This window comes from Paramormyrops kingsleyae, chromosome 15 (genome assembly GCF_048594095.1).
Source record: "Paramormyrops kingsleyae isolate MSU_618 chromosome 15, PKINGS_0.4, whole genome shotgun sequence".
NCBI lineage: Eukaryota > Metazoa > Chordata > Actinopteri > Osteoglossiformes > Mormyridae > Paramormyrops > Paramormyrops kingsleyae.
This window is the reverse complement of record NC_132811.1, coordinates 28,126,869-28,138,677: the sequence shown is the minus strand read 5'-3', so window position 1 is coordinate 28,138,677 and position 11,809 is coordinate 28,126,869. Positions and strand designations below refer to the sequence as shown.

Sequence of the window (11,809 nt, the reverse complement as noted above, 5' to 3'; positions counted from 1 at the left end):
AGGATAAAAACTCCTCACAAGTCTCTCTGTTTTGCCCATAATGGTGCAGAACCTTCTACCTGATTGCAGAAGCTGAAACAGTCCATTCCTGGGATGAGATGAGTTTTTTACAATCCTTGTGGCTCGGCCCATGTCAGCCCCTCTGAGATATGGATTCCTAGGTACTTGAATATTCAACAGGCCACACCACTTCATCTAGACTCATAGACTTTATAGATCTAAAGTATGTATACGTATATATATATATATATATATATATATAGTATAATTGTAGTAGGGCTTTTATTAATACTCTATACTACTACTTTCTTTTGTGCTCACATGTATTTACATTTCTAGTATTTATTATCTTGATTGTATTGGAACAAGGTTTGTTAGGTCAAATTCCTTGAAAATGTCACATTACTTTGGCAATTCTGATGTACAATTTCCAGGTTGGAACAGGCTCCTAAGAAAAACTTGGGTTTACGTGCGTAGATTAGCTGCACCACTCTGGATTTGTCAATTAATGGCTGTAGTGATTTTTTCTGCTTTGGGACAATTGAAACTGTAATAATAATATACAATTGTAATATATGTTTAATATAATACACTTGACAAACCTTGTTGCTGGGTGAGTGTTTGAATCTCGGCAACAAACTCCGAAATTGTTCTCATCATCTCATCGGCAAAATCATTTTCAATTAATCGCCCACTTGCCCAACGTACACTGCTTTCCATTGTAGTCATTCTATTATAGCAAAATAAAGATATTCAAGGACACGCTAAGGGAATAAATCATAATAACAGCTGTTATATTAAAGTAGCAAAAAATGAATTACCTCGTCAGTATCGTGTCTACATTAGCTTGTACATTATCAGACAATGCCAGCCGGGTGCATGCATTCCATAAATATTTGATTGCAGTTCAAAAGAAAGCTTCTAAGAGCCATTTTCCTTTGCGCTCCGAACGAAGTTCTCTGTCTAGTTTAATTAATGGCACGCACACCTCCGTTAAGCAGACGTCTGTGGCTCATCACGACCACGCAAAGAATCCGTAATCAAAAACGTAAAGTGATGCAGAAATACGTACCTGCGGCGAAGGCTTGCGTTGTCTCTTAGTCACGGTACGTTTAAACACGTACGGCGATACGTCCCACTGCTTATTAGTATAATTTATATATTCATTGCTGCGACACGAAACGTCCACTTTCGTAATAATAAATATTTATATTATGTTAATTTTTTCTATGACGTAAGTACACGCATGGATCGATGAGGTGTGACTGCAAATCACTTGACAGTGATGTAGGTTAACTATTGTTGTCGTAGTTCCTCTTTTCGATTATTCAAATTAGAGCACAAGGTGATTCTGTGTTTATTATGTTGGTTTTACAACTTCAAATCTACAACGTAAAGTGAAAACGAGCCCAGAATAACGCAAAATGCCGATAACAATTTCGATGAATGAAGCACTAATGTGACGGATTTCTCCATCGGGGGAGCTGATCAGACATTGCACGGATGATGTATTTTTTTCTGCACAATCGACCATTTTCACTGATGCCCGAAATGGTAGTCAGAGGCACAATATGCTGCCATCATTTTAACATGTTAAATTTTTAAAATGCAGTAATTTTTGCTCCAACATTTTCATGTTGACTAACTTTAAAATAATGTCTGTGGGACAACGAATGATGAGAAAAAGTAACAGCTGTAAATTACAAGAATTACAATAATAATAATAACTAATATGTTATGATCTGTCCTAGCGTTTGGAGACTTGTGTCATGACCTGCTTGTATGATCCTCGTGTGTGCCACGCCCCCCTCGTTACCTCGTGTTAATTCCTGTTGCCTGCTATTTTCGCCTTGTCCTGTGTATTTAGTCTGTGTCTGAGTCCGTTTTCCCCAGGTCTGTCATTAACGTTCGTCCTGTGCTACTCCCTGTCTGCTTTAATAAACCCGGTTTACCCGTCACGGCTTCCTTAGTCTGATTCTCCGCTCCCTGCTCCTTCGTTCGCGCAGGTCTCAACAACTTGTATGTAAAAAGCCATTTATACATGGATAATAAGACTTCAATATAGACACCATTAAATACCAGCAGTGCTGGGATATCTGAATAAATATGTTGAATGTAGTCACTGGATGGCAGTTACAAGTATGTGCAATTGTTTGTCTAATGGACAAAAGTACTTGAGGCAGGTGTATGACAGCAGATAGTTTGTATGCAAAAAAAGACAGTATATCAATGTTTTTTATGTTCAGTGTGCATGTATTAATTGATAATGAATAGATAATTAAAAAAGAGGGAAAAACTCAACTATGGGACGTTTGTGGACAGGAGTTGGTGGTGCTTTTATTTTGAAAGGGTCGCTTTGTCCATTTCAGCACACGTTGCAAAATGCCGCCTGTTTTTGACGTCTTTAGCCGTGAAAAATCGACGTGTTGATTTTTTGCATGTGAAATATCGACGTGTTGATTTTTTGCATGTGAAATATCGACGTGTTGATTTTTTGCATGTAAAATATCGACGTGTTTTTAAGACGTTTTGGCCCCGTTGGCCTTCCATACACGTCCACTGAGACGCAGGAAATCCACTGAGCGCCCGGAAATGACGTCACGCATAAAGTTGACGCGCATAAAGCATTAGCAAACTGGCGAGAATGAGACATGGAAGCATCAACATACACACCAAGGTCTGATTATGAGAAAGACCTTGGTGTGTATGTTGATGCTTCCATGTCTCATTCTCGCCAGTGTGGGGAAGCAATAAAAAAGGCCAATAGGATGTTGGGGTACATCTCCAGGTGTGTGGAGTTTAAGTCAAGGGAGGTAATGCTAAGATTATACAATTCCTTGGTGAGACCTCACCTAGAATATTGTGTACAGGTTTGGTCACCATATCTTAAAAAGGACATAGCGGCCTTAGAAAAGGTGCAGCGTAGGGCCACAAGAATGATTCCTGGTCTTAGAGGAATGTCATACGAGGAAAGGTTATTTGAGCTAAATCTGTTCAGCCTCAAGCAAAGGAGACTGAGGGGGGACATGATCCAGGTCTATAAGATTCTAACAGGTTTGGATGCTGTTCAACCGAATAGTTACTTCAGCATTAGTTCAAATACAAGAACTCGTGGCCATAGGTGGAAATTAGCGGGAGAACATTTCAAACTGGATTTAAGGAAGCACTTCTTTACACAGCGTGTAGTCAGAGTATGGAATAGTCTTCCTGATAACGTAGTGCAAGCTGAATCCTTGGGTTCCTTTAAATCAGAGCTAGATAAGATTTTAACAACTCTGAGCTATTAGTTAAGTTCTCCCCAAGCGAGCTCGATGGGCCGAATGGCCTCCTCTCGTTTGTATAGTTCTTATGTTCTTATGTTCTTATGTTCTTAAGCAGCGCGTCCATTGTTTAGCAAGACATTGGCGAAGGAAAGTAGAACGGTAAGTTCAGTTTTAATTGTTTAAATATGTTCAGTTATTAGTTATTCAGGAAGGATGGGAACTTTGTTTGCTATGTTTAGAAATGGAATGGTTTTTGTTAGTTATGTTTAGAACGGTTGGAATTGTTTTTTTGTTCGCTATTGTTTGGCTGCTATAAAACACAGTCCGTGCTTAGGTTGTTGCTACTTTTACTTAATAGTTTAACTTATTTTCAAGTGCGGATTACTCTGATCAATTGAATGGTGTTTTCATGCCACTCAAATGCATATATAAAGTAAATGTAAGTTAGCCTGACTCAAATCGCTGTGTTGCTGAATTGTATTCAAGTAATCACACTCCTTCAAAAGCCCATAAATGCATACACAATCGTTCTCACGGAGTTTTGTTTTTCATTTTGACCAACAGATGCACAGGTCAATTTGGCGAAGGAATGCCGTGCCTCAGTTAGCAAGATGTGCTAACTTACAATACTTTCCATTGCCCTTTGTGCCCAGTAACGATGTTTAAACCGACAATGTTACTGCGAGCTCAGGAGCATTTACATTCACACGCAAAGACCGGAATTTCATTCCAAGGTATGTCATCTGTAGAAATTTTTGGTTTGTAAAATCATATTGACCTAAGTAGATTTTCCTAAACTCTGGTGAATGAAGTAGATATGTTCTCAGAACAGTGTTTATTTAACTAGATCTAACTAACATATAGCATTCCTTGGTACCCATTTGTGTTGTACCATTTCATGCTTTGTCTGTATGTTTTGATCTCTTTATTAAAGACCCGCAACTTTTTGTAAGTTGTGTTGGAAAAAGTCTGTCAAACTGACGATGTATTCATTTATTAAATTCCTTCAACAGAATTCATAATGAATGAATCGCATAATAAATGAATCATTCATCCGCTTTTTTGACTCTACAAACCTTCATGGGTTTGGAGATGGCCTTTATGTCGTGTCGATTTATACAGGTTGTTAAACTGCAAAGTTCCTGCGCAGTTGCGCATCAGTGTTCGCTTCCTTTGCCATATTGATACTAAATGTTCCACATTGGTTCATGCCATTCATAATCAGTGAATAATTGGACCAACACAATACCAGAGAAACTTGGTGTACTACCATTGTTAAGTCAATGTGGAACATTTTTCTGCGGTTGCAGACCAGGACTGTGTGTGTGTGTACGCATGTGCATGTGACAGAAGGTGTTCCGTGTGTCCATTAATTCTTGCATAAAGTTTTAATCTTGCTTGCATGATAAGCTGTAGTCATAATGCCGCTGACAATTCCAAATTTCTAATTGTAGCAAACTGGCAAACCAAATTGCCACAGGAGACTGGAAGCTACTGAAAAACATGGTAAAGTGGATTTCAGCATTTTCTATTGATACATTTCTATTGGAAACAACTGTCCTTAGTATCATGCATTGTATTTTGCAGGATGTTCCAAAACAGATTGGATCTGTGGACTGTGGTGTGTAAGAAGGACTACCTTGAATTGTCGGGTGTAACACTTGTGATGTAGTTTCAATTGAAGTTTTTATCCCCCCTCCCCTCCATTTTGTCAGTATGCACTCTGCATGGCCTTGGGGGAACCATTCCACTTTACTGCTGTAAGTACGTCATTAAGGAGGTATTCTTTGCGACGCTGTAGAATGTTGCATAGTTATCTATAAGAGAAAAAGGTGTCCTAACATTCTGAATGCATGGTAGGGGTGGGCGATATAACCAAAATCTTCTATCACGGTAGAAGCAATTTTCTACCTCGATAATGATATATATCACAATATAGCAATTTGCATCTGGAAATGCATAAATAAAAATTCAAACACAAAGAAACTGTTTTATACAATGTAATTTTATTTAAAATTGCAGCATTACTTTAAGTAAAAAAAACAACCATACTGTTTACTGCAATGTATTGTACTGCATTTTTTGACATATTCGTTTGGATGCTTGGATTTGAGATGATAGAAAAGGTTTGACGTGTTTCCACCTCTTGCATACCTTGCAAATCACGTTCGTCTCATTCGTATTCACTTTTCCTATACTCAAACCAATTCCACACCAGAGCATGTGAGCGGAGCGGAGCGGTGAGAATTTCCGCTCCTCGCTCACGAGGCTGTTGACTCCGCCCGCTCCTCCGCTCTAATTCGCACTACGCCGCTCCGCTCAACACCGCTCCTCGCTCCACTAAAATGTCCTCCCGCTCCAGTCAAATCGCTCCACGCTCGCTCCAATTTAAAAGAGGGACAAATAATCTGCATGCCTAACAAATGTCACCTTAAACCGAAGCCTTGTGTCATAAAGAAATATGAGCAACGGCAACATTGCCAGTCAGAACAGAAAATATTTATTTTTAAGCAACCTATCGGCAACAACGGACAGGTTTGGAAATGGCATTCCACACAAAAATAGGCTTAAAAATAAAGGAATCAGTGGGTTTAATAGCCTAAAGACTATACAGACACGTTTTAAATTCCTCAATTTTTTTCTGTTGATGCAGCACGTCTCTAAAATAAAATTTTACGTTACGTGAAATAAAAAAAAAATCTTATTAGACCTACTTTGAATGACAAAACGAATTTATTTGATTACCAATATTTACTTTATAGGCTTTTATACTTTATAGACTTGATATGCTACAAGTTACAACCATATAAAACTTGCACGTGTTTTGCTCTGGCTTCCGCTTGTTCGCGTAGCACACTCGATCATGTTTTTGAGAAAAGTGATTCCAAAGTGAATCTTTACTCACTGAAACAGTTTCACCACATTGTTGTTCTTGCTGTACATTCTTGTCATCTATATGTTTGATAAGAATAGTACACTTGTATGATTTATCAGTTTCCTTTGTGAAATACTTTGCGAATTCCATCTCGGCCAATTTGTGTCTTGATAATTGTACAGATGAATTCTGCGTAGATTTGGGCACGCCTCAGAATTGTAGTGTGAGCGGTATCGGAGCGAGACAAAGCGACCGCTCCAGTCTTAATTAGAAAACCCGTTCCGCGCTCTGACCAAATTCCGCCCGCTCCGCTCCTCGCTCACGCTCCGCTCACATGCTCTGTTCCACACCACAGACGATGTACCTTTTTTCTTTACAATCTCCTCCTTGTTGGTTTCGTCACATGTAAGCAAACAAACCGCTGCACCGTCTTCTTCCATTGTCGAAGTGAATGTGTATTGCGTGGTTACCCAACGTGCAACGTCACGTGATCTCAATCGCGATAAAGACGATAGACCAAAATCTCTATCGGTTGACAAATTTCTACCGGTTAGTCGAGTCTACCGGTATATCGCCCACCCCTAATGCATGGTTTTTGTCTTTTTATATTCAGTCTAACATGCCATGGATAAGAAAATGGTGGTGCCTAACTCTGATGAACAGTGGTTTGGAAAAGTATGTATGGAAAGCATCGTGTTGTACATTGAGATGCATTCAGGTGCAGAATCAAGTGCACTTTCTCTGCAGTGAAGGAGGTTTCTGTCAGATATAGAATACCGGGTAAAGCCCAGCAGGGAGGCTGAATATTATATTTTTGTTATTTTTAAGGTAATATTCCATTAATTCTTCAGTGGTAGTGCATTCAGCTAATGGATAGGTTTTGCGTATATGGGTATTAATGACACCATTGATGATACATTGAGATATTGAAACATTAAGTCTTGGTAGTGTGTGTGATGTGTACTTGTACTACTCAGACATGGACAGAGGAAGACTGAGGAAGCTTCACACCTGCTGAAAGCGAACTTGGAGCCTCTCTCGAGGGTGAGCACTCCTGCTGTTCTCAGACCTGGTGGGCAAGCTGTAACTGACTGCTGTACCCAGTGTAATAGTGAGGTGTGTGTGTGTATGTCCCTCATTTTTCTCAGGTGGTTTTCCTGTTGACTACCAGCTGCGCCTGATTAACTAACCCTAACCCCTGATATTCACTTCCAATGTCATATAGGAGTCGCGCGTCATGAGGGACCTCTGCAGTGCTGTGTGCTGGATTTGCAAGAATCACTCTCCAGTGGAGAGGTGACCGAACCTGCTGTTCTCCAGATGGAGGCTGAGGATCAGCAGGAAGCACTCAGGGAGGTCCTGGAGGGTCAAAGTGGCAACAGGAATGACCCATTCATGTTTATTTTTAATAATAGGGAGGACATGGAAACCTTACTCTATAATTGCGTTGATGGGATGGGTCTTAAAATTCATGCCATGTTTACATAATACAAATTTTTCCTTATTTTATTTCGTTCCATATACTGTTTTTTGTTTTTTTTTGCACGTTTGTTCAAATTTATACATCAATACACTACAAATAAAATGTTTGCCAAATTATCTATGTATAGTGATTTATTTATGTAGGACGTACATTATCTTCGAATAACAGAAGTATGGAGAAAAGCTCTGCGAGAAGCATAATTCTGCAGTTTTTAAGGCTTCAATATAATACTCTGAGGGAGGAAAAAATCTGGTCGCCATTGACAGTCACAATCAGGACTACAGGTGATAAAATTTAATAAAATTATGTACTTCTCAAATTATAAGTTATGCAATTCTTAATTATAAGTACAAACTACTTTTATAAATGTATAATTCAAATGTGATAAAACTATTTTTTAAAATAATCTATGATTTAGTAATACAGTGGTCCCTCATTAATCGCGGGAGTTACGTTCTAAAAATAACCCGCAATAGGCAAAATCCGCGATATAGGATTCTTTAGAAATCGAATATTTTCGTAGTTAGAGCATTGGAAACCTGTTTACGACCTTCTAAATACGGTTGTTAACATTATTAGAGCCCTCTAGACGTGGAATAACATCCTTTAGTCACCAATAGTTTATGACTGCTGGACAGGGAAGCAGGAACGGGGACACGAGGAGTCAGGATTGAAGGGTTTATTTGGAATCACTCCAAATGCGGGACAGGAACATGTAACATCAAAACGTCAACGACAGAACTGGGGTTATAGACACTGACAGAAACAGAATCAAATTGACAGAAAACAACTGGTCACAATCAGGGTTGCATATGTGGTTAATAAGGGGGCGTGGCACACAAGAGGATCGGACAGGTAGGTCATGAAAATTACAACAACAACAACAAATTTATTTTTGTATAGCGCATTATCACAACATTACATTGTCCCAAAGCGCTTTACAGCATCCCCACCCAAAGCCCCCAGTGAGTATTACCCAAAATATTAGAAAAAATAATAGAAGATAAATATTAGACGTTATAATTGTTATTATTATACATCTAATTACGAAGAGCAAATATGCTTCCGATGCGTAGCGATGTATCATTTTCATTGTCTCGATCAACTTTTTAATCAATAGACAAAAAACCACGATGGAGTGAAGCCGCGAAAGTCGAAGCGCGAAGTGGCGAGGGACAACTGTATATGTATACAAACAAGTGATAACTGCGAACCATTTTTAAATGAACTAAAAGTAGAATGTATCATAGAAGATATCTATGGCTGCGTCTCAGTGGATTAGTGATGTCACTTCCTGCGTGTCAGTGGACGTGATGTCACTTCCTGCGTCTCAGTGGACGTGAGTCTCAGTGGATCTGCAGCCAGACTCTATTGCATTCTGCAGCCAGACCCTTCTCAAACTCTTTGTTTGCCTAGCTGCAGTGATCACGCAATGGGATTTGTAGTTTTATTACCACGCAGACACCGGTGCAGACCAGAAAACACAACCAATGGATTAGTTTTACAGCGTTTTACTATTTTATTTTCTGCGGACAACGCTTTTTGGGAATGAACGGAGGTAAGAATTTTAAGACTTGGGTAAATTAAATTTAAGACCTAGGATGAAAATCTGGGCATTTTTAAGACATTTTAAGGCCTTAAATTTAACTTTATGAATTTGAGACTTTTTAAGACCCCGCAGGAACCCTGCTTTAGTGTCCCCGGGTCCCATGTTTCCTTTTTTGGTGCCCCTGTGCGTGTCTGCGTTCCCTGTGGTGTGTCGTCTGTTGTTCGAGTTGGTCTCGTTGTGCCAGTTCTGTGTGTCCATACTGTTCCCTGTGCCCCATTGAGGTTGTTGTGTTTTTTGTCTCCCCAGGTACCATTGTGTCCCTGGTCCCCGTCGCTTCGCTTCCCTTAGGCGCACCCGGAGTGCACGCCTTTGGGGGGGGTCCTGTCCTGCCCCATTCCTGATTGTTGTCATTAGTCCATTGTATTTAGTCCACGTTTCTGTTTGTTTCCCCAGTCCGGTTATTGTATTGTCTTTTACTTTACCGCTCGTGTGTGTTCCTTTTGCTCATTAAATCCCTGTATTTCCCCGATCATACGTCTCCTGCTCCGTACGATCCTTGTGTGTGCCACGCCCACCTCGTTACCTCGTTGCCTGTTCCTTTTGCCTAGTCTTGTGTATTTAGTCCGTGTCTCAATCGTTATCCCCCAGATCTGTCATTGTAGTGTTGTGATGTTAGTCGTCGTGCTTCCCCGGTCTGGCCTGTTCCCTAAATAAACCTTGTCTTGCTGTCATCCACGACTTCGCCTCCTTGTTTGCGGGCTGGAGCCCCTCGTCGCATGACATCTCCTCGCCTCTGCTTCCCTGGTCAGCGTTGTGACACTAGCTTACGTTCATCCTGCTATATGTTTTATTACACCTAAATATTTTTGCATTTAAACACAAAATGAACCAGACAAAACAAGAAATGCATATACTGTACTAAATGCATCTATGCACATTTATCAAAACAGTAATTTTAAAGTAAGAAAATAAATGTATCCAAACAATGTGTCCTGCCCCGATCACGCCTTCCATGTGCCACGCCCCCTCGTTAACCCCGTGTGGAATCCCCATGTGATCAGCTGTTTCTGGTTGTTGTCATTAGTCCTCTGTATTTAGTTTGCGTTTCAGTTTGTTTCTCCAGTCCGGTCATTGTGTTGTTCGTCTGCGTTTTGCCTGCCTTACCTGTGATTAAACCCCGTATTCCACGATACCCTGACATCTGCGCCTTTGTCGCCGTTCCGTCCCCGCTGGGCACGACAATATTATTATAATTAAATGTATTAATGGTTTTGTCACGATCGTGGGCGAGCGGTGCAGGTAAGCAGACGATCGGAGCCAGGACTTCAGGAACGAAGGGGATTTATTGGGGTAACGGGACCGGGGAAGCACGATAGACAACATCAATGGTGAGTCTGGCGAAGACAGACTCAAACGAAGACTAAATACACAAGACATGCCACGGAGAATGAGCCACAGGTGAGATCCATCAGGGAAGAACACGAGGTAATGAGGGGGGCGTGGCACACATCGGGATCGTACGGAGCGGGATATGACAGAACCCCCCCCCCAAAGGCACCACCCAGGGGCCAAGGGAACGGGACGAGGGAGTGACGGAGGGGACACGGAGGGAGCAGGAGGGAACACCGTTGCAGGCAGGCCAAAGGGGGAAGCCGTGGCAGGTGGAGGCACGGCCGGAGCCCGCGAAGGCACCGTCCGACGCGCAGCCGGAGCAGGGGGGCCCGGAGGCGGCCGACACGGAACCGGAGGCGGGACCAAGGACCGGCACCGAGGATCCAGGGGGGGACCCGGAGGGGACCGCCGACCCCGAGCCGGAGGACCCGCAGGCAGCCACCAAGCCACCGCCAGGGGCCGAACGGGCGAGCCAGGGGGCAGGGCGGGTGAGCCAGGGGGCAGGGCGGGCGGGATCCGGGCCCTACGCCTATGTCCCCGTCCCTTGCTGGATACGGAGAGGCGGGGTCTTGGGGGGCGTCGGCCTTGCCGGATAAGGACAAGGGAGTCAGAGCCTCCCTGGGGGCAACAGGCGTGGCCGTAGGCGGGGCAGCCAGGGCCGCGGGCAGATTGGGAGAGGCGGCCTCGGACAGGGCCACAGTCATGTGGCCAGCAGGGGGCGCCTCGGCGGGCACCTCAGGCAGTTCAGGCGCCAGCAGGACCGGCGAGACAGGCAGTTCAGGAGCCGGCAGGACAGGCGAGACAGGCAGTTCAGGAGCCGGCAGGACAGGCGAGACAGGCAGTTCAGGAGCCGGCAGGACAGGCGAGACAGGCAGGTTAAGAGCCGGCAGGACAGGCGAGACAGGCAGTTCAGGTGCCGGCAGGACGGGCGCCGCCGTCACGTGGCCATCAAGGGGTGCCTCGGAGGGCACCTCAGGTGTGCGGCCAGCAGGGGGCGCCTCGGCGGGCACCTCAGTCGGAGCTGCAGCGGGCACCCTCAGTTCCTGGTCACCAGGGGGCGCCGCGGCGGGCGCCGCCACCACGCGGCCAGCAGGGGGCGCCGCCATCACGCGGCCAGCAGGGGGCGCAACCGCGGCCACCGCGGGCAGTGCCGCAGGCAGAGCGGTGGCAGCTGCAGGGACTGCAGGTGGGTCAGGCAGGACAGGCGGGTCAGGCAGGACAGGCGGGTCGGGCGGTGCCGTGGGCAG

At 43.5% G+C, this 11,809-nt stretch overlaps 1 long non-coding RNA gene across 2 annotated transcripts; it reads left to right on the top strand.

The window, feature by feature from the left end:
* Positions 1–3,286: 3,286 nt before the first annotated feature.
* LOC140578508 (uncharacterized) lies at positions 3,287–7,649 on the top strand. Of its 2 annotated transcripts, XR_011982737.1 has the most exons (7): positions 3,287–3,422; positions 3,828–4,769; positions 4,851–4,884; positions 4,979–5,023; positions 6,752–6,813; positions 7,116–7,182; positions 7,364–7,649. It is a non-coding gene; the product is annotated as an uncharacterized lncRNA (long non-coding RNA). The 2 variants fall into 2 exon arrangements; XR_011982736.1 differs by having other exon boundaries at positions 4,851–5,023.
* The last annotated feature ends 4,160 nt before the right edge of the window (positions 7,650–11,809 follow it).